Genomic DNA, 24,529 nt, shown 5'->3' with positions numbered 1-24,529 from the left:
AAACGTTTGCTAGATGCCTGACAACACTGTGCTAAAGCACAAAGACAAACACAGCCCTAGAAAGAAAAGAGATCGGGCACATGAGTCTGGGGAAGGAGCGGCTCCGCTGCCAGCCTGGCGAGGGCAGGAGGTGCCACCGGGGAGAGTGCTCCTTGGCCGGCCCCGCGGCGGGAGCAAAACGCTTTCGGTGGAGGCAACGCGGCCCAACTGCCCTCGAAAAGCAGCGCGACATCAGGGCGGTGGGGACACGACCGGGAACTGCACACAGGTGGAACAGGCAGAAGAAACATCCCAAAGGACGACGGAGCGAGGCTCAGTCCAAGAGAGAAGGTCTCTCTCCGCGGCTGCTCCAGGCAGCGCACCTCCACCAGCCTATTCCACCGCCAAATCCCACAGCTCAAACAATAAATGGGCATATCTGGCCAAAACAGTTAGTACTGGGCTTGTCATGAGATGCATAACTAAATTACTAAACATTATTCAAAAACCAGAAAAATATTTAATTTCCAAAGCTGATAGATAGCCTTTCAAGAGCTGACATCGAGACTAGATGACTGAATAAATTAGTTTAGTTCCCAGTATCCTAAAGAAGTTGGGTTTTTTACCAGATCTTCTAAAGAATTTCTAACATTGGATAAACACTCTGCACCCAATTTAAAGTAGGCGTATTTGAAAGGTTAAATAGCTTGCCCCAAATCAGCAGATGTGTAAAAAGTAAGGACAAATTTCCAACCCCAAATCTCCATTCCCATTCCTCCTTTACTCCACTGTTAGGGAACCAGACATAACTCTGCACCACAGCTTCATCACAATTGTGATTATCAAAATTATTTTCAAAGACTACATACGGGAAAAATACATAAATCAAATGTGCTGGCACAGTTTCTAAATAATTTGATGGCAAGAAAAGCAGAGTTTCCGCTCCATTCCTCGACGCCAGTTCTATTCTCTCTCCTAAAAATCAAGAATCTCATTTCAAAATGACAAAGATGAACAAACACTATTTGCAGTACAACAGCTAATCAGGTGAATGGATATCTTAAACATACTTGCTCAGAATTTCACCTTTTATCACTGTCTACAGTCTTCAAGTCTCGATCCCAACAATAGTCGAAAGCATTTAGGAATAGGCATGTTCACTAAAACAGACACCGGGCTACGCGGCTGCATAAACAGGTAGATACAATGGCAGAGAAACATGTAATACCAAACATCCATTTACCACAGATATTGGCCTGGGAGCTTGTAGTAATGTTTATGCAGATAAGAAAACAGATCAAAAAGAAAGCTGGGGAAGCAGCCAGGTTTTATTATAAGATTTTGGCTTTGCAAATACAAATCTAATACAAATGCAGAGTAGTGCCAAGGAAAAAAAATATATTTGATATCTATATTTTTATATATTTGATATTTATATATTTATATATTCCAGGAAACCAAACTAAGGAACAAATCTAGTCATAATTCAGTCAGGAATCTGTATGGAACCACACCATTACATTTCTATAGTATGTGAAGAACAAGTTTAAGGCACATAGTTCTTCAAATTATATCAAGGGCAAAATGACTGCAAATTCCTAAAGCATTGTTAGTAATTTATCATTATTACAGTTTAAGAGTGCAGCCATATTATTGAAATTGCTTCTACCTCACACAAAATTTTTAAAATCTCTCAATCTGAAAAAAATAATCCAAAGCGTATTACAAAGAGACATTGCATTTTTATAGCAAAGGACGGTGAAACATGAAATAATACAATGACATGGAGGACTACACATTTTGCTTCGGACTTACCATTTATATGATAAATATACAAGTGTACAAAAAATTAAGCCACTCAGTATTTTCTCTTGAAGAAAAAAATCTCCTTGACATAGGGTAAGCAGTTGGAAGGCTCACGGATGTTTTACTCATTTCGAAAGGGCTAAAGCAGTCAGCTAAAATGTATCTCATACTTTGAAATGACTTCCTCACAAGTTTGGGATGCTACAAGGGGCAGATCTACTTTAACTTGAAATGGACTAAAGATACTCAGAAACCTTCAGAACAGGCACATTCTCAGTAACAAAATTTGCTAATGAAATTCAGCTTCACCCTTCCTGTATCTCATCCTACAGAGGAGTAGTGGACCTTAACCAGTGCCTTCTCTTGGAATTAAAAAATGTCAGATTTCTCTTCTATTCAACTAGGTTTTTCCTGCAAATCTTCATTTCAAAAAAGAGCAAGGAAAACATCCAGGAACACTTAATTTCCTTTTACCAATCCACTACATTAATACAATTTTTGTATTCTTTATTCTATTACATCTCTAACATTTATAAACAGCTCACTGCTATACGATTTAGCTATAGTATCTGCATACTTCTCTAGTGATTTCAGTTATTTTAGTCATTTTCCCACCCCAAGAAAGGCCTCTTCAGTTGTCCAGTTGATTTGCTGTAAATCTTCATGGATTCTGGGCCACCTCCCTGACATCCTCCCCATTCCTTGCTCTATCTTCTGTTTCCTGCAACCGTGGGAAAGGGACACGGGACATTTCATCCGATTTTCTTGATGGTCCTTACTTCCCTTATTTCCATGCTTAGCAGCTTTTGATTTACAGGGGGTAGAGATATAAGAAAGGGTAAGAAAAGCCCTTCTTCCTGAGACAGCAGCAACTTGAGCTCCATTTTCCAGCATTTAAAAGAGACCATGCATTTTATAAAAGGCAGTATCAATGAATAAATTGCAAATATTAAACCTGTTTTTTTAAATCACCCAAACATCACCATATAAGTATTAGTGAATACAGTGAACCAGCAAATGCTAATTAACAGGAATGAAAAATAAACTGATCAGTGTTTTTAAGTGGCTACAGTTAAAAGCTAGAGTAGAGCTGATAGAAGGGAGATGGCAAAAGAAGTACATATTGAAAAGTAAATTTGATTATTTTTAAATGTTATACTTTTTTCATCTGAAGTGTTCTAGCCGCTCTTTAGTATGGGCTCCACTAGGAAATGTGAATAGTATTTTTAATTGTACTGGTTTTCACTTATTCAGACTTTTTTTTTTAATCTTTTTTTTTTATTTACCAAGCTTAGACAAAAAGTTTTCTTCTCAATCTATTACTTTTTGTTGTTGTTTTCCTTAGAAAAAGAAGAGATTGTGTAAAACCCGTGCAATCAGGTTTTTTGAGGAATTAAAAAGGACTGCTGACCTGCTAAGCATTCTGGGAGAATCAGCGAAAAGTCAAAGACAGAAAAGCTGAGATGCAGGAAGATTCCAGTGACTATTTTGGAGCAAGTCTCCTGTCCCATCAGCCGCTCCTATCTGCTTTCAGCAGAAATGAGAACGCATGGCTAGTTGCTGACAGCCAGCTCCAACAATATAGCAAACAAATCTGGTGAGACAGGTCTGTCCCGCAGAGATGTCTCCATGCAGTTCCTGGAAGTGCTGCAGACTTACTGTGACACTGGGAAAGTTTCTTAGCCTCAGTTAAAGAAAGATAGCAAGGCTATATTCTTTAACATTTTGTAAGACGGAAAGAGCCATACACATGCTCATTATAACGCTCACAGACCACTCTTGAAAGACAGGTATTTGCATCCTATGAGTGAAAATGGAAAAAAGTATTCATGCATAGTTACACCCAGGAGAGATATAAGAGGACGGGCGTTTTCAAAGTGTAGGTCTCCCACGTCCTCTACAGCACAAGCATCCTCTGTACTGAAGTTTAAACCTGACAATTGTTTTATAAGAACAACATTCAGTTCTCTAAGAAACTACAAGTACAATTCCAGATCTCATTGCAGTGAACGCCTGAGCTAGTTCATGACAATAGAACTTCTAATCTTGTGCCCAAAAGTAAAGAACACACCATAAACAAAAGGAAATTAAATTATGGTTCAGTCTTCCTAGAGAACAGATATGTATCTTCACTCTGAGCAAAGAAACAGTAGTAAAGTACTGGTAAGAGAACTGCCATTAAGATTTGTTCTCTCTTGATGAAGATTTTAAGAAAGACATCTCTATTGAGGAAGATGATACTACTTCTTGTAACTTCTTATTTCATGTGTTATTAGCAGTTTCTCAATTGTGGAATCATATTCATCTAGTTACTAAGTACAAAATTTGCTACCTTTACTGTAATACATTCTTAAAAAGTAATCCAAATATCTTAGCAGCAAGCATTTTTCAAGATTTGTATGGCCTCAACCATTCATTTCCTGCTACTATAGCGGTACCATCAACTTGAACCTCTAGCCATTTCTACAGAGACATTAAGGAATCTAGTGTAGTAAGTCTGCTTGCTGTTTAGTGTTTAGCACTTGCTTTTATTTTTAACAAAAGCACTTTCTCTTCATCCACTGTACCCACAAAAACAGCATGCATTATCTCTTACTTCTAATTTTCTGTTCTTCCAGTCCTCAAAGCACCAGGATTGTATCTTCAGCAACTTCTGGCTTTAGAAAGCAACTTCTACTTTCTAAGTTATACTCCTTCTACTTTCTAAGTTATACTCCAAATGCCTTGTAATATAGCAAAATGCTGATACTGCCACTTTACAAGGAGGAAATCATGCCATGGAGAACTATATTCAAAAGCTGTTGCAAGCATGTAAGTTAGCACGAATGGTAAATAATTTCAGACACCAGCTGAGCTATTCTAACATCTACTAGCCAAAACTGCCAAAGCCTTACTTCATAATCCAGTGGTGGCCAATGAGCAGCTTTTGAACCACTCCTGGCTCTGTGTATTTCAGGTGTGGTTCCCCTGAGGCTAACTGATATATCCGGCAGCACGACCATGCTGATGCAGTGGTGGCTGAAGAAATTCAAATTACTGGATTTGGAAGAAACAAGTCAATGAGGATTGTTGAAGCAGACATCAACCTAGGACTAACACTAAGGCAAGTCCCAACCCGCATCTCCCTAGGGAGCCCTCAGCTCTCCAAAGCATATGGTATGGGCTTTTTGACTTATCTTAGTGTGCAATCTTAGTGTGCAATTCACAGGGTGAGTTTGGCCACACTTGCCTAATACAGTAAACTCTAAAAAATAGCCATGATATGACATGTGTCTAACTTAGATATCATGACAGGCTTTTCCATCTAGACTACTAATGATTAGAAACTACAGTCTAACTTCCAAACTGCATTTATTTGCAGACTGGCTGTATACAGTCATCCTCAAACAAATGTTATTTTGTGGCTTAAGTGACTTCTTACTCTCTTTCATGATTATTTCTTTCTAGATGTATTTATAGAGATCATAGGAACTATGGGGATTGACTGAAGACAAACCTAATGAATTCCCTGAGTTTGGCAGGAAGATATTTAAAGACGTGAGATACTCAGGAGCGTGAAGATGGAGAAGGCAATATAGGTAAACACATAGTTTCAGCCTCTCTGATAGAACAGGAGAGAAACTTCGACGTCTAATTTGTAACAAATCTAAATCCTAGCCAACTGATATAGTAAGCAGCCTGTAAATAAAACTAACAAAGATGAGGCATTTTTACTGACTCAGTAAACAAACGTTCAAGTTGCAGCCAGGTGCCTTCCCATCTAACGCACTTGTATGGCCCACAGATATTGTTCTTTCTCTAAATCAAGTTCGGACTAGAAGGACTGAGGATCAGACAAAGAATCTTCAGAATCTTTTACTTTGGAGACAATAGCAAGTTTTCTGGGTCTTCTCTGGCAAACCTTTTTTGTTGCACCCAAGAGGAAGAATCCTAAGGAGAAATGTGTCCTAAACCCCAGGGCTCTCCAGGTCAGCGTTGGCTAATTCAGCCCCTGCAGGGAATGGTCTCTAGCCTTTGGGATCAGGAACAGCTAGCTGCAGTAGACGATGTAAGGGAGACAGCCTACATGTCTATCCTCCTGCCTAAAAAGTTTATTGTAATCCACCCTCTAAGTGATGGTGTAGGGAAAAGTAAACAAACTGGGCCAAGATGTCCCTTACTTACAGCACACATATGGCCCAGATGGCCCCATATCCCCTCTTTCCAGCCAATTTTGAGAAAGCAAGGACAAGGGTGACAAGACCCCGCAGTGAGGGGCAGCTGGATAAGGTTACTAGTGTTTTTTCCAAGCTATCTTGGTTCAGAATCTTGTAGCCTTGAACATTTTTATGCTCACAGTACTTTGTAAGATTTATTTTTCAATTTTTTGCATTTAACAGATGTGGAACCAACACACAAAGAGCTGTGTCTGGAAGGTCTAACGTCGATGCCTAACTTAGGCATCGCAGTTACTAGGGTGTGCAGTTTCACAAGTGTGACAAGCGATTCTCAGCCTCTGCCCCCAGATGAAGTCAAAACAATTACATCCAACAACTAACACTGTCCAGGCTATTCTGTTATGAATAGTCCTGGGCATTTCCAATTAACTTACTGCTTAATGTGTTATTTCCGTGACTTTACACAAAACAGAAATAGCTCCCATCACAGATCTCTAATATAGGCAAGAATAACATGAGCGCATTAAGCTGCTTTTGCTTGTCACCACTGATGAACTTCATATGGCAACCAGACCAAAAGCCCCTGCTGAGCCCCTGAAGCTGAAAGTGAAACGGAAATATCACAAAGAAAGACTGCCAGCATCGCAGAACATGACTCACGCTGCTTAAGCACCAAATCGTTGCACTTAGAAGATTCTGGGCTGGGTATTTTGTATGGCTGGATCAAGCGTTCTGAGACGCAAAGTACCGGGTCCATTCGCTGAAGAGCAGCAGAGCGAGCGATATGACTCCGAATTGGTACCGTTTCCTCCCGTGCCGGCTAACTTCAGACAAGCCACTGCACATCTCTGTACTACCATTTCCAAACCACAAAACAAAACTAGTTGCACTAATCCCCTTTGTGCAGCACTTAAACATTTATGGCTGAAAAGAATTATTTATGTTATTACAGAGAAAAACTACAACACTTTACGAAAATAGAGGGCCAATTCTATTCTGTCAGTACATCCCTCTTGATGGGTATGAATTCTAAATTCAGAAATGATCACAAAACCCTGTTCAAAATCTAGGGACCTTCCTGAAGAGAGTAAAAAAAGGGAATTGATATGGCCATATCATATGGCCATATATTTTACTGATAAGACCAGTAAAACTACACAGGGAGTGCTGTCAAGTGTCCTAAGGGCCAGGTTTTCAAAGATGTCCAAAGACAGAGATTAGGTCCACACTTGCTGGGATTTTCAGCAGCATACATTCATTCAATTCCCACTAAAATCAATGGCAGCTAAGCAGTTTACCCTGTGCACACAGTTTATGCAACTTTAATCACTTTAAACACTATTGAAAATCTGACCCCAAGTAAACAAACTGAAATACGTTTTAGAATGTTACTTGTAATGACTATTGTGGAAATTTTTTTAAGACAGAAATGTGACTTTTAAATTGCAGTTTAGTAATCCATAAATGCTAATGAAATCCCCTGCTGTCTGCCCTGCAATAATTTTTTCCTATTAAAAGCCTGTTCTTTTTTAAACCTACTAAGCACATCACTATTCTGAGCACATTTATTGTTCAGTCAAAGTTTAAATTTATAGTTTAGAATAAAAAGAGAGGTCGCTTACCAGTAACCAGAAGTCTTTGAGATATGAATTCCTCATGTGTACTCAAACTGATGAAGTACATATATGTCCTTTCACCTAAGACTAAGTAGTTTTTATCTTTGTAATGAATAAGTGTATAAGGCAATGACTGTCTGTACCTCTTTCGGTTTCCTTCCCACCACAGAAACAAGACTCGGCGATGTTCAGAAAATTATGAGGGAGAGCAAAGCAGTCAGGAAGAAAGTCTAGATGTGTACTATACATATAAAAGACTTTTCTTATTGGTAAATAACCTCTCTTTCTCTTTTGGAGTGACAGACCGCAAGTATAATTTATCATAGTGACTTCAACGACTATACCTAGATGCTACTAAGCACCTGGGGTTCCGGAGTCCTTTGTACAAACTACTTCAGCACTGCTTTACTTTAGCACTGCCAATATATAGGTTTCAGTGTTAGAGTGTTTAGTTTCAGTGTTACAGTACGTGGTGAAGGTAGGTGTGGAGCTCCAGATACCATCATCTCCAAAATCTGTTATCCAATTATTTCTTAATAATGCCATTAATGTCACGAGCTCTGGAGAGGCACTCTCTAATAACAGCTGGAGCGTCATCTTAGCAGTCTGATACCAAATTTTGACACAGTTTCCAACCAATTTTGACAGTCTGTGTGTGGAAATGGTAGCACCACTAAACTTTTCAGAACCACACGTGAATAGCCTGAAGTATCGGAATTTGTGAACGTAAAAGTACAGAGCTCCCCTGACATAAAAGTGTAAAAACCAAATTCTGCTTTAGAAGCACAAGACCAGACACGAAACATGGAGATTAAATAAAACCTGCTGATTTAAAAGAAAAAATAAGGCATAATTTTAGGCAGAAAATGAAGAGAGTCTTTCCTAAGAATGTGTCTTTCCTTCATCCTCTTCATAAAAGCTAAAGCATCTTAAGAAGTCACTTTGATAAAAAGTAAGTGTAGTAAACAGAGCCCAAGACCTTAATGAGGCTAAGTGAGAGTCCAAACTCTTTTAGCCTTAAGCAGATATTCCAAAACAGCTTTAATAAATGAAACAGAAGGAAAAAACTGACAAAAAAGCCACACAAATCTCATTCCCAAAACACTCAGCATGTGGATGCTGGATAGTGGCTCACCTCATTGGAATATTCTTGCCTCCTGTAAAAAAAGCCCACAGAGATAACAGAAAAGAACCAACTGGACACACCTTGCTAAATATGTGAGCTCCCTGTCTGCCCCACAGTGCTGAAAGACTGGCTTTCAATCCTTTCACTGATACACGACAGAGACTGGCTGCTATCGCAAATGCATATGATGGCATATTCAGAGGGCTCAATACAGGAGAAATAGGGAAAATTCTGAGCTGGGCTACACAGGCGCTAAAGGAGGTCAGAAAAAGTGATCAGCATAGTTCTGCTGTTTAAAAGTTTCAAGGTTTGGTACTACTATGTGTATGTGGCCTAAAGTGACAATTTTTTCTTTGAAATTCTTTCTAAAACAATACAAAGCTAGATATTCCAAAACACTGTTAAAACCCCCAGGAATAAAAATAGGAAGAACCACAACTTTCAAAAGCACATACATTGTCCTATATCTCTCTGCTGTTAAAGTACTATCATTACAGTATATCACATTACATATTACTTCTATGAGCAACTGAAGTCATATAAAACTAACTACTAACAATTAGAAACATCAATATCAATATGCAAATTGAGGCTGTTTTCAAAATATATTTTCAAAACACTTTTTTTTGAGTGTTTTCAAAATGAAAATTATTTAAAACATTTTCCATACACTCACAATGTCTATGTCAAATGGGGTACATCTGGCCTGGGAATGAAGCACCTCTGAAGGAGACTTAAGTACTTCTGGAAGAACACAGGGAGAGTTTTTGTAATACTACTCTGCTATAGTTATGCAATATGGTCTAATGTTGGATTAATCTGAACTCTGGAAATCCATTCCAACTTAAAATAGTTTATTAATATTAATCAGTTTTTAAGAGTCAGCTTGCAGCTTTAATGCCACAGACTTTTGCTAGTTCGTATTTCTGCAGAGCAACTTTCCACAACAGGATGTGGCTTGGGTTCTTTTTTCCACCTAGCTGTTACTCTATAGCAACATAGAGCAAGTTGTTCCTATTGTGATTTCAGATGGATCTTAAAGATATTGGGTGGCAAATGATAAAACGTGCTTTCTATGCAGAAGAGGAACATTTCTGCACCAGCAGATGATTGCCATGTGCAGATCTGTGATTGCCTAAATCCTATTCACATGCATACACCACCACATAATTTGACTCCCCCTCCCTTGTGATACACATGTAAAATCCGTGCCCAAGCTCATGTTATAAAGCCGTGGATCAACCACTATCATTAAGCGAATGCGCATGCTGGGCAAAAAGCCAGTATCTACTGTTTTGAATCTTATTTTCTTAGAATAACATTGTAAAAAACAATATATAGTTTCAACTACAATGCAGACAGGAATTATTTCACCCACCAGTGAATTATATTCATTTCTGCTGTGCAATATATCATATGTTTAGCTGTGTGCACTACTCAACGGCTTAACCCATGGTGTACCAACTTTTTAAGAAGTGTCTTCTACACAGTATTCCCCAGCTACACCTCATCCTCTGCTGCTTTTTTCATCCCTTCCAGATCTGCCTAGTCTCCTACCTTACCCTCCTTCGTCTCCATCACCCCTCTGCTGTCTTCTTTTACACCTGGAAAAACATATTCATGGATTGCCCTTTATCTTCTACTACAGAAACTCCAAAAAGCCACCTTTTCTGTTAAACTTAATACAGTATGTGCCATTTTCTATTCTTTCCATACTGCATCCATGCCACGCTGTATTTATTCATGCACAAATACTAAATTATTTGGGGCAGGGATTTTCATAACTTGTTTTGCCTGCACTATTATTTTATAAACTGCCAAGTACATCTGCATTACTATGTAAATAAATAACAGTAACAAAATCCAGATGAAACTTTACAGAAAATATAGGTAGTCAGAATGTAATTGCCCAACCTGGAACTTGGCCAGGACGACGGGGCAAACATCCTTATTCTTGTGGAAAGCGCCAAGGGATCATTAAAACAGCTTGGATTATTCAAAATCCTAACTATGTAAATACATACTGCACAGGAAATTTCAAACACAGTTCAGGGTGCTCTATCACCTTTTTTAATTATCCAAGGTACCTGTCAAGGGTGCTAGAGCCTCACCAACGAACACCTTTCCAGCACTACCTCCCGTCGCAGTTGGCGCAGTCTGAGACGCAGGAAGCGAAGGTCATCATTTAAATGCAAAAGACGAAGCTCTTGTAAAGCAGAGCATTCCTCCCGATGCGCGGGGGCTCCTTTAACGACGCCTAATAGGCAGCTTGCGACCGATTTTGGCAGTTCAGCTAATTTCATTAATTCCGTGGAACTCGGAAGAAACTCTCCGACTCAAGGCTGTAATTTCAAGCTGTCAGGAGCTCTTTCGTTTCCTAAGTTTAGCAATGCCGACGTGCACAGGTTCGATACCCACTGCAATACAGGACTTGGTTTATTTGTTTGCTAGTCACCTGGGCGCCACACCGCCAGGAACGTCAGGCCGGCCCGCGCACGGCCAACGTGCCTTAATGCTGCTGCGCGGCCAGCAGACTCAACCAACCAAACCTCTCTCAAGAGACCTCCTGAGAAACCTGCAAGTACGCTGCATTACAACTGACATTTTGGTTTTATTATCACTCAATTCATGTTTTCTGCTGCCGTGCAGCTGGGTTTCAGCACTTTTCTTTTTTCCTTGCTGCGTTGCCCGCCACGACTGAAGTCCCTACTGACCCGTACAGAAACGTGCGGCGTGTGCACAGTGCATCCTTCTGAGTCTGCAGGCTCTCCCACGACTTTTCCAAAGCAAGTGCAATGGTGACCCTTTAAAAAGCAACGCTGCCAGCTGCGTCCCCGACAAAGCCTTTGCCTTGTCTTTTTCAACAATCTGCTTGCCTGGCACCTACCGAGGTTTATTTCATTGCGAGCTGCTCCCTCTCAAAAAATACTAGACACTTAAGAGCATCACAGCCCTGTTTTCACAGCCACATATTAGCTGTTGCCACATTTCTCCTCTCCTTTCATATTTCTAGATCACTGGGTTTCTACTATTGTACAATACCAGTACTTAAAGTCCAGGAAAGTAGTTTCCCACTGCTGCTGAAAATCTAAAATATAGATTTTTCACATTTTTCTGCATAATTAAAGAATAAGCTATTTTTGAGAATATTTTGGGAATTTTAAAGTTATTTAGGACCATCTTTTTAAAATGTGGCTTTAATTGTCATTCTTGCAAACTATGTGTGTTATGAAAATATTTAATACCATGCAGATTTCTAATTACTTAGTAGTGCAAAACTCTCCCTATAAAAACAGAAGTGCCAAAGAAGATCAAGATCAGATTTTAATTCCTTTATTTGCAACAGTGTGCATTTTATTTCTATTTAAATTCTGTGCAGGAAAAAAGGAGTAATATATTAATTTATGGTAAAACCATGACTTCACATCGTGCTTTCCTTTATACTGTTTATAACTTAAATGACATGTTTGGAGTTTTGTTTCCTTTCTATTTCATGAAGCCTTTTTTCCTTCCTTCCAAAAGTAACATTTAAAAGCCAATAAGCCAAACTACATTACTTATCTATTTAATAGTGTCCAATAGGTAGGTGACCTAGCTGCAGTGTGTTTAAATAATCTAACTGCTAGATCAATGAATGCAGGAGGAATGAAGAAAATGGCTGCAAGCTTCTCCAAGCACAAGATTAGAGACTCGAAAGAAACAATGTTCTCTATTAGATTTTATTTTATATTTCAAAGAAAGTATAACTCTTTAATTAAAAAAAACATGTTTTCCCAAAAGAAATAATGCAGTATTACTCTGATATATGGTTACTCAACATTTTTATTGTCAAAGATCAGAACACGTTTTGCCAGTCTTCTACTGAATAACCTCATTCAAGGAAAAAGCAGCCTGTGCTCAAGAAACATAACTGTGCTAGGACCTGGTCCAAAGTGAACTGTTATCTCACGCGTGAAGATAATGAATGTTAATTTAAAGTAATGTTCTTTCAATTCCAGTTTTTTTCATGTAATCAATCAGGCCTGGAAACACATGCATGCGCGCTCACTCTCTCCATCTCTCTCTCTCCATCACTCGTACACAAACACTTCATTACGTATTCTCATTCCCAGGCATACAGGAGAAAATTTCTGCAGGTGTAAACTAACATTGCTCCACTAAAGTCATTGGTGCTGCACCAAATTATTTTAACAAAGAAACTGGTCTTCTCTCACACCCGTTTTGACGTGTGTACCTGGACTTTTCACTTAATGCACATTTCTTGCCAAACTCTCTCCCCTTGCTTTCATATACCCATTTCCCAGCTCTTACTTGCAATCCATAGACAACCACTATGGCCTTTCATTAACCACCCAAGCTCTCTCATCTCTGTCAAATACTGCAGGAAAAGGCAGGTATAGATGGCTCTTTTCGGAGCTGAGGAAGAGACTCTAGGTAAATACTAGAGAGACAGTGCACTGCAATGGAAGGCTGCAAGGCATCTGTGGATGACAGAAGAATAAGCTTGACCCCAAAAGGATTGGGCTTTCACATTACTAGCTAAAATGTTCCATTACTATAGTAAATAGAATTCAAAACATTCTAAAACAGAGTTTTGGAACAAACATAAATGTTTATAAAGAAATGTAGGAACCATGATCTAATGATAATTCTTTAGAATCTAATATGGGGGAGAAAGTATCCTCTAGCTTTCTACAGCAGAATATTGGGTGACTGGTGACACCTTTCAAGGAGACACTTGAGACCGGCAATGGCTGGAGACATGATTCTGGATTACGTGACATACTAGTTTGATCAAGAACGGCAGTTCTCATGTAAGAGGAGCCAAGTGGACATTTGGACACCATCCCTTCCCGTTGGCGCAGGAAAAACTGTAACTGCTCCTCCACTAACTCGGCACAGCAAATGCTGCTCCGCTTATCCGCTCCTTGATGCACCTGTACTCAAAGCATCTGCTCCATCAAATTCCCTGTAGTTAATATTTTTCAATATTTCCTTTGCCACTATAAGGGAGAAAACTCTCATTTTTATTGAAAGCTCCGTGTCTTCAGAAGCTAGTGATACAGGTTATGCTTCTATGTAGACAATTTGTAAGTGCATTACTTCTATAAAATTGTTTCTTTAAAAATATTCAGATAAAGCATGCCAACATCGATTAGAAAAACTAATAAAACCATCACGTGGAGATACTTGACTGATAATCCTTATTTCCTAAAAGGGACAGTTTGAATAACCAGAGGCAATCTCATGTCTGGGATCAGAAAGAAGTTAAGAGTACACTCGCAATCAGGAGGCTTGAAAAAGCAGCCTTCTGAGTGCCAGAAGAGTGGAAAGTGAGCAGGAAAAGGAAGAATCTCTTTCGTACAACAAATATTGTAAGTCCATTTACTTCAGGTCAACGTAAAAGGATCACAAAGACAAAGCTACAAAACTGAAAGATTCAGTAATTAGATTGAGAGGATCAGCAATGTTTCTTATTTTCCAACAGTCATTCTGAAATGCTTGTACGTACACAGCAGCACTAGCTGAACTGCAATCTCTCCTTCAAAAAGAAATAAAATAATCCTTTTTTAATATAACAATATTTTAATACTGATCAGGAGGTCAGCCTATGTGGATTACCATAAAGCAAAGAGTACACCTTCTCATACCCTTCCCCACATCTAACCAACACTAAAAGTTTTCAGAAAGCTGTTTTCGCTGATATACATAACTTTAAATTCTCCTTTTTTATTCAGAAATGTTGGTATCAATGCCAGATTATTCAATATACCACAAAGCGAGATCCATTCAGTGTGCCCTATTATCTTCAAATGCCTGCTTGCATGGGCAGCAAGACTGACAAACATCCAGTTTCCTGGATGAAAGGAAAGGTTCTTCGAAAACAGCTCTCAGAAATGGCCTAAAGCCTCAAGTATATTTGTAAAAAGCCAAAAACAGTGTCAATACAGTTGCTCTGAAAATAACTAATAACAATCCTTTGCTTTTTGTTTAACAAAGGAAGGAAAGAGTTATACTGAGATTACTGAATTGTGTAACAAAGCAGCAGAAGCACAAGACAAGGAAAATGTTATTCTTTCCAAGCACCTTCTTGCATAGAGCACACAGTATAGTCTGTCTAGATTTAGCAGGTAAATGCTAATGAACAGGATAAGTTAAGGTTATTTTTGGGATGTGCAATTTTTAATGTATGTCTGAGACGGAAAGAACCATAAAATCACTTGAGTATTAAACTTGCTTTCCCACAACTGATTTGCATAATTTTAAAACTATGTTAAAAATCTAAATTTCTTGACGTTTGTTTCTTAGCTTTCCTAATGTAGAAATAAACCTTTAATTTGATAATTGTATTAGCTTTCCCAGTAAGAATTACTGCATTTCTTCTTTTACCAGTTTCCTTTATTTATAGTTCAGTCTTTCTATAATTAACTTACAGGTTGTAAGATATACAGAAAAAGATTAAGTTACTAACAGAAAAATGTGCAAGTTATCCATGTTCTCTCTGTTCTTTTCATAGTACTGTAGATTCTTTCACAGACTAATGAACATGTAGGAAAATTCCTTAACCTCAGTGGGAACAATCACCAATTTAAAGTCAGGATGTACAAAAGCCTTTTTAGAATAACAGTAGTCATGCTGTTGATATTCAAAACACATGAAAAATGCCTACATAACACTGAATATTCCAGTAAAAGTATTTAAAATATAGTATTTTATAAAATTATACAGGCAAAAAAATTGCAACTGTTCTTCCTTGAATACTGGAGTTCTATATAGATGTTCAATTAAAAAAAAAAAAAAACTTTATGAAAAATAAACTTTGTTCATCTGTATGTTCCAAGTCCTACATATTTTTATGTTTGTCTAAAAGCCCGCTAGTAGGCTCACAGTCTAAATTTATTAAGTGCTTATATGACCAAGGTCTCTGTCACCACATTAATATTAATCAGCTAGTAACAATGGATTTTCTGCAATGCATCATCACTACCAGTATTCAGTGACCTATGATTACATTTTATCAAACAGCAATTCTTTTCCATTGATTTTGTACAACTTTGAACCTGAATCTTAAGTAATTAGTAGAGGAGAGGGGATTATGGAAAAACACTAGGTTTAAACTTGTCCCAACTGTAGTCAATGGGGGCTCAGAAGATACTGATCTAAAAAATTAATAACAGACTAAAAGGCAAATCTGAAAAACAAGAATCTATCATTTAGAGGTAAAATTTCCACTTTAATTTCTGCACGTGAACACATGCTCTGTAATTTTACTCAGCAAGGCACAGACTATCTCCCTTTCAGAAGTTTTCCTTCATCAGCAATGACACCAGGAAAATAGTAATAAAGTACAAATTTACAGTGCAGACTTGCCTGTTCATTGGTTTCTGACTTGAGAAACATCTATAACAGTAAACAGGTATTTATAGTGTGAGACCCTCTGTTCCTGAATGCAGAAACACTACGTGAGACTTCATAGAAAATGATGATAGCTTGCTAAGAAAGATAAAACTCTCTTGTCTCTCAGACCTTTTCAAGATTTTTTGAACAATAAACATACTTCATATCTTTTTAACTTTTCTCTCTCTGTATGTTACATTATTTCTAGTTACTTTGGGACTCTACTAATTACTTTCTCTTAACTCCATTTTGTTTAACTTCATTGCTGTTCCAACAGGTTCCAACAAAACCCAGCGTTGTAAGATAAGAATTACTCCGCTAAAATTTGGGAACTAAGTACAATATGCCCTGAGTGACTGCATGCATCCCATCCACCTATCTTTAAAAGACCAGATAATACTGCCATGCTGTAAGTGCGCAAGATCAAAGTACCAAAAGCCAGTTTCCAAAATGCTGCTTTTGAGTACCACATCTAGCAAACTCCTGCAGCCTGTAACTAAAAAGTTAGTTCTCTCTATTAAAATCATACACTGTGTTTCATACTTAAGGAAAAGGAAAAGGAAATGAAGCATGGGAAAACTGAGAGGCAAACAGAATATTTTAAACTCTTCTTTTTCTAAATTACTAGATCTCAAATTGATAGTATCCTCTTATGGATGAAAATGAATCAACAGAGTGAGACTTGTTCTTTGCATGCAAAAAACTCAGTTCCCACAGAAAGGTGAATAGGATGTTCTTAGTATTTTTTGTAGGTATGCTTGACATTGTCTTTTAGCCAATACATGGATTTTGGCACTTCAGATTTTACCATCTCTAGTGCTAAAATTATTCATAAGATTTTTTTTATATTATATTACAATTGAGAGCTGTATGAAGTGTCATAATCACTGATCTACAATTTTTATTCTGCAATTATTTCATTTTTGAAATACTCAAAGACATTCTCAGTACTGGTATACTGATAATATTTTACTTACAATTGTTAATATTCATAATTTCAAAATGACAAAAACATTAAGTCTGCCATCTTATCCAATAATATATTTTAAACTCAAACTATCTCTCTCCATACTTTCAGAGCAGAAGTTTCTCTATTTTTGTGAAGCGGTAAATGAGAGAGAGAGAGATTGCAAGAAAACAAAAAACAATTTCTTTATGTACAAAATTCTCAATAATTTCACTTTGGATTTATCTATATGGTACAACTATAGGATCCAGCTCTGAAGGGACATTATCGAAGCTGGCTGGCCTAAAATTAGACACCACGAGCTTTTATTTGGGTTCATGGACATGTCACCGTGTCTCACCACTGTGCCTGCTGTAGCCTGTCCAAAAGAGTAAAGAACCCTGTTCTTGTCGGAGAGACACATAAAAAGATTAATAAAATCTTATTAAAACACAAGGAAAATCTGCTTTTAGCACAGCATAGTTTTATGATTCGAGTTAGTTCACCCTTTAATAGTTTGTATATTTAAAGAAATTGATTACAACCTCCTTATATAGATATGTATCAAATCAAGCACAACTGTGTATGCTTTGACTTTGGATATTTAATGAAACAGTATAGTTAAACCAAGTAAAGAGTAACTTATTTACTTTTTAAACAAAAATGATGCTAAAAATTGATTATACATTTTTGTCTAGTTTTACCCTAAACAAAAAAGACTCATTTAATTCAATATTCATGGTTCAGTCAAGAACAAAAATAATACAAAAACCAAAAACAGAGTTCAGTTTTGCTCATTAACTCAATGACAGATACCGGTTTAAACAGATGATAAAATTATGCTTAAAGACTAAAACTGAAAATCCTGAAAAATTGGCTTGACACAGCCCTGATCTTGCAGTGAGATGCATGCAGATAAACCTCTGATATCAAAGCGCTCTGTACACTGTAGGAGTTCACATGTTCAGGCTAGAGGCCACAGTGTTTATTATATTGTACATAGCCTCTCCAGTATCAATCAATCTACTTCCAGTTACCTACACTACATCCAGGAACGAATGTTTTTTTGGAGAAACATCAGACCATTTAAAGACAAATTTGAGTTTTATGCAAAAAAGAATTTTGCACACTTGCTCTGCATTTTGTGTAGATTACAAAATACTCTTTCATCACTACTGAGTGTGCATCTTTTAAATAATTTTCTGTGCAGTATAAACTTCTTTTAGGAAAATAAGAGTTAACTTACTAAGAAATTCCTGCAAAATGGAATCATTACTTCATCTTATAAACCACCTATTTTGCAGGCTATATTCTCCCAACTGCCAGATTAAACTTTAGAACAATAACCCAATTATGAGCTAAATTTACATCCAACTGATCAAAAATCACCCAGAACCTGACAAGAACAATCTTTGTTCACAACACTTAGCGCAAGCAACACTGGCAGACTAAAATGTACGAGCTACATAAAAGATGACATATGTTGCACTGCCCAACAACCAAGGGCACCACGCTCCAACTACTATGGGAGTGTACAATTTTCACCATATTCAGGGACTGAAAAAATGTCTTCTAGAACATGTCTGGAGAAGAATATCTTTAGGTTTCACGCTTAGTTTATAGCAAAAGGTGACTGCGGGCAAAAAAGAACACTGGCATGGCAACTTTTAAACCCGGAGATAAAGAACAGGATCTAGTATTAGAAAGCTCCAAAACAATCACTGCAAGAAGGATGGCTAAAGTCCTATTGCATGGAAGGAAAAAAATCCCAATCAATAAAAGCAGTGGTCAGATTTTTTTATATATATGTATATATAAATATTATATATTTAATTTTTTTATATATATATACACACACACACTGAAGACACACACAGGGAAAAAAATGTGCTCCAACAAATCTGACCTAGCTCTTGCAAAAAACCAACTTCCCCTGCCCCAACACAAACGACTTTGTCAGGTTCAGGAAAGTAAACTCATTATGCATCCATGCAGTAATTTGAATAATCCAGCATTCTACGGCCAAGTTCATCACTGCTATGATATATTTTGGATAATTAATTTTGTTTATAGCTTGACTTAGCAGTTGATGCAATCTATCTGTACAGGGATAAAAAACCCCAACTTATTTTCCTGACACTAGAGCATGCTGGAGCTAGCTAAAAAGTCTTCAACCAATATAAGAACAACATCAGAAATTTATGCGACTTTTTAAGACACTGTCTATCAGGAACCACTTGCCTCTCTTTTTAAAACATTTATCCTGAACAAGTTCATTGCCTTAAGTTAGCCCTTACAGACTTCCAGAGCTAAACGCTCAGGAAAACTGAATGTTCTGTGCAAGGCAGTAACTATGAATCCAAGTTACAGGTAAGTCCAAAATTTTTGAACTTAGTTGATTAATTATGTTGATTAGGTTAGGTACCTAATTCCACAAGATTCTTAATTCCAAAATTTGCCCAAATTGTGTGGAATAAGACAATAGTCTAACAAATCAGATTGTGCAGGCATTTATGAACAGGTTTAGATGCCTAAAATTTAAAAAAAAAATCTTAAAATACGAGCTTTTATCTATTTCTTTCTGAAGTATGTCATCCTAATTCAGATACTGCTGCTAACACAGTGCAGCGGTCCCCAAGCTGCAGTTCACTGATAAAATTCCACGACAGTCTACATGTAGCCTAAGTGACTTCAAGGTGAGTTTGAGGCCAAATTCATTGCCCATCCACATCACTGTTTTTTCCTCAAGGAGCACCATGTCACTAACAGCACCCAGTAGGCTATATTTATCGGCAAGGTGGAGATGCCAAACACCCTCCCCAGCCTTTCACTATCTCATTTGCTCTTGAGATGATGTTAGGCAGAAACGATGATCCAAGTTTTTTCCCCTGCAGGAGCCTCAAGTCTCTCCTGAACAAGTCCTTCTACTCTGCACATCTACTACTTACAAATTGGTATGGACATACAGGAACAAGATTTCAGAAACAACCTAGCACTTATACTGGGAGCATAGCTATTATATCCATGATATACTCCTGTACTGCTTACAGTCTGAGAGAGCAAAGCACATATGCTATTAGCTCAGTAACACTGTCCATTTTTTTCTGACATTTTAGGAAGTACTGCTCTGGCCCACCATACATAAGGGCTAAGACCACCTATCAAGAATTTTAATTCATTGTGGCCAAACTCTTTTTTTTTTCACATTTGTATTTAAAAATAATATTCACAAGTGCTTGTTTAGCTAAAAATATTGCACCAGTCTAACTGCTACACTTTCAGCCCCTTGTGCTCCTCATTTGCAACGGCATGGAAAGGAGCATGCTCCAAACCACCACACTCATCTAACAAGCAGTAACTTGTGAAGCTGTAAAAACCCAACCAGTTGCAATCCTGTCAACAAACTCCTATAGTCTGGTAAAGGATCTCCATATGTAAAGAGTTAACTGACACTAGTTGAATAACATACATACAAAGAAATTTTACACATAGTATTAGCCTGATTCTTTTCATTTCTTCTCCACAGAAAGCACTTCTCTGTTCAGTCAGTGCTATGAAGCCCCAAAGTGTGGGAAAACAGCATCTTCCAGCACAACACCGAAGTCTGAAGAACCCTGCCCAACATATGCACACTCACAAGCCCCCTTACAGCTGACTTCACCAGCAGATAATGTCCACCACACTACCCAGCTCGTGAGATGGAGTGGAGTAGTCATTTTCTAAGGGTAAAGGTATCCTCCAACAGGCTCACTCAGCCTTCGGTGCTAAACCTCATACCTAGTATCAACTGCAGACACCTCTTCATGGTTCAGAGACCACCGATCCATAGGACATTCAACTAGCTATCACAGCAGCAACTTCTTTTCAATCAATAAAACAAAACTCACAATCAGAAAAATGAAGTGTTCTCTACTGTACTACCAACCCTATGAACCATTCAGGTCGTCAAAATTTCTGGTCAAAACAGAGAGGGTTTGTTTATGCATGGAAAAATGGGCATTAAATCCATACAGGGAAGTATTTTGAGTGTACTTTCACTTTTGTACAAAACAGCAGTCAGCAAATGCTCCACTCCCCTAAAGACTCTTGGTAGCATGCTCGGAATAGCTTGTAACAAAATTAAAAAAAAATATATATATATATATATAGTGGAGAGATGCCAGGTCCTTCGTGCTGAATGATGAGGGACTTGAAAAACTCAAGGGACTGCAACCCGAACCACAATTTGGCATTTCCACTCCCCCCCAGCACCTGTCTCAGCGCTCACCCCTACCGAACCGAACAATTGCCTGCAAAGAATCACAACAGCAGTACCACAAAACCAGCAGCAGTGAGACAGGGGCATTTTCTATCGTTGATCCTCTACACTGAAGTCTCCTAAAAACTCTTTTACACCAAATAGTATTCTTCATACAATACGGACACCGGGGTAGATTATTCCAAGATGTTAAAATGTCAGATTATAGAATTTTAAACACATTAGCACCAAATTAGGTAATTTTTCAGCCCATTTCCTTTCTTCACGACACCCTAACTGTAGTGTTTCTGAAGTTCTGCTTGCCACCAGGCATTTGCAGAAGACCAAAAGAAATATATTTTTTTTACAGAATTAAGCCGGTAATTTTTCAGGATAAAGATGCACCTCATGCCCAAAATGACACAGATTTTCCCAAGTCCTGACCACCAGCGTTTTACAGGAGGACTTTTCCCCCAACCCAAGGGAAGGTCAGGAAGAGGCACCAGCTCCCCACCGTCCCCGCCACCAGAACCTCTCCCCCTAAAAACACAGAAAGCAGAGGAGACACGCAGGCCTCTGGAAGAGCCCCGGGGGCACCAAAATGCCTCCAGAAGTGAGCGGAGGGGAGTTATCCAGGGACAAGATGGGGGGAGAAGGGGGAGCCCCTCGGCAGCGCAAATCTCCGCGGGCTCCGCCGCTCAGCACGGCGCCCGAGGGGGGCGAGCAGGCGCCGCGGGAGCCCCAGCAGGTAGCGGCGCCTCCGCTCCCGCCCGGGCGGCGAGAGGAGGGGAGCGGCGAAGCGGCCCCTTCCCCCCCGCCCCCAGCCCGGGCGGCGGGGCGGGAGCGGGAGGCAGCGCGGGGAGGGGGGACGCAGGGCGGCCGAGGGCCTCAGTCCCCGCGCCGGCTCTCTGGGGCCCGCGACGCTTTGCTGTCGCCGGGGGGGCGCAGCCCGCCGCGGGGGAGGGCGGCGAGGGCTGCGAGTTGGCCCCGGCCCCCGGGGAAGGGCAGCCATGGCCCCTCTCCCTCGCTCCCTGCGCGCCCGGCCTGCGGGGACTCGCCGCCTCTCCCCCCTGTGGAGCCTCGGCGCTGTCGAGCAGCTGCCATTACTCGGGCCGAGCCCCGTCTCCAAGCAGACATCCCCCACCCCAGCGAGGAGATGCGGGGGCGGGCGGGAGGGCAGCGGGGCGACAAGCGAGGGCAAGGGAAGGGGGGACAGCGGGGCGCAGAACAGGCGCCTCACGGGAGGGAAGGGAGCCGGGGGGGGGGGGGGGGGCTGGCGGCGCCGCCGCCGAAGCCGGGCTGCGCCACACCCCGCGCGGCCTCGCAGCTCACGCGAGTCCCCGGCTCCCCCGCTGCCTGCAGGCCCGCGCCGCGCGTCCAAGGCAGCATTTCTCGGGGGCGTCCCTGTGCCCCCCGCCCCATTTCTGCACGCCCCGAGCCCAGGCTGGCTGCAACTCGGCACGGCGGCGCGGAGAAACCGCCAGCCCTTTTTTTTTTTTTTTTTCTTTTTTTTTTGCAGCCGGAATCCGACAAGGGAAGGTGGAGAAACAAAAATAATCGCCGTTAATAATCACACGCGCTCCGCCGCCGTCCCCTTCTCCTCCGCGATTTCCAAGCAGGCTGCGAAATAATCCTTCCCACTCCAAAAAATAGAATAAAAAAAAAATCCCGCCTTCCATCCCCCCCCTTCCCCAGCCCCACACATTTTATTATTAACTATTATTGCTCCCCCCTCCCTATATGCTACCCCACGGGGCAGGATTGCCCCCTCCCCTCGCGCCCAGCCCTTCCCCTGCCCCCTCTCCCCCATCTCCTTGGAACAGTGTGTACATGATTTTGTAGTTTTTTTAAGGCGCCATGTTTATAATCCTCCATCATATTAAAAAAAAAAAAATCCACCCAGCATGAGACACGGTGTCTCTCGCACCCCAAAGCCAGGGAGGCAGACACAGAAATATCCACAGGGCTGTAAATTCAACCCCCCCTCCCGCACTCACACCCCTCCTCCCCCGACTTAAAAGTCTCTCTCACCTTGTGCCGCCGCCGCCGCTTCTGCTGCTGCAGGGGGGGAGAAGTTAAGCCAGGGGAAACTTTTCAATCCCTTCCCCAGGCCGCTGCTGCCTCCTCCTTCCACATATTTTTCCCCTCAGAGTTTTATTGTGTCTGAATTTTCTCTCTCTCTCTCCTCTTCTGTCTGTCCACAGTTCAGGTTTCTGGGGTAAACAGGGTTTAGGATGGTGCTAGGGATATTTGGGAGAAGGAGAACTCTAGTGGTGTCTGCTGGAGTTGCTGTTTGTTTCTTTTATTATTTTTTTTTAATAATACATTTGAAACGGATCTTTAACTATTTATTATATATGTATTTGTTATCATACTTTTAGGCCTGGGCCCTGTATTATTGCAGAGGAAAAATGTGCCAGTTATCTGATAAATGTAAATTCCTCATATCATGAAGCTTGGCGAAATTGTGAGTAACGTTTTCAAAAGTGAATACTCACCTTGAGCAAAAGAAACTAAAACATACAGAATCAGTGTTGGCTCTCAGAATTGTCTATATGTTCCAAGCTACAGAGCCACACTTTCACTGCAGGATCGAGGATATATAGTAATATGAAATATATTACTATATAGGTATAACATATGTAGCAAGAAACTGTATGTTTTACCATATTTTGTATGAAGTATGGGATAAATATTAAATAATTTCTAAAGAATGTCTGAGCAAACAAAAGTTTTTGAAATACTTCTATATATGGAAAAATTAATACATTTCACAGTTAATTAATCTTGACCAGCAGTGTGATAAAATTTATTAAAATACTCTGTCAATCCTGCAAATATATATGCATGCAAATAATTTTACTTGTATGAATAGTCATTAGTAAATGAATATTATGAAAATAATTTTGGACTACTAATGATGAAAAAGATGCATCTTTTGTGCCTGCTCAATCAAGGATATAACATAGCTTAATTTTACACACTGAACAGTGAAAGTTCCTCGAGTGTGCTTAGTAAATAATATTTCTACTAGTGTCTAAAACTGCATTTTGTTTGAGACTGCTGTATCTGGACTTTCCATCCTCTTTTAAAAAATAAAATGCAAATAATTTGTTATACAGTTGTGATAAAACTTTAGTTCTGTTATGTATTTAAATATGAAAGAACATTTTACATTATCTAAAATAAATAAGATAAATAGGAAAGAAAGTGCTGGTAATCTGCTTTGAAAGGATGCATGGGTTGGGCTGATACCAAATGGTG

General features: G+C 39.6%; 1 protein-coding gene across 4 annotated transcripts in view; it reads right to left on the bottom strand.

Moving 5' to 3' along the window:
- Window positions 1-23,519, bottom strand: part of ZMYND11 (zinc finger MYND-type containing 11) — a 108,293-nt gene extending 84,774 nt beyond the window's left edge. For all 4 annotated transcript variants that reach the window (XM_026103096.2, XM_026103106.2, XM_026103125.2 and 1 more), the window contains exon 1: window positions 23,297-23,519. The gene's annotated coding sequence lies outside the window, so the exon portion shown is untranslated. The remainder of the gene's footprint in view (window positions 1-23,296) is intronic.
- Between the last annotated feature and the right edge of the window lie 1,010 nt (window positions 23,520-24,529).

This window comes from Dromaius novaehollandiae, chromosome 2 (assembly GCF_036370855.1).
Source record: "Dromaius novaehollandiae isolate bDroNov1 chromosome 2, bDroNov1.hap1, whole genome shotgun sequence".
NCBI lineage: Eukaryota > Metazoa > Chordata > Aves > Casuariiformes > Dromaiidae > Dromaius > Dromaius novaehollandiae.
This window is presented reverse-complemented; position numbering and strand designations above follow the sequence as displayed.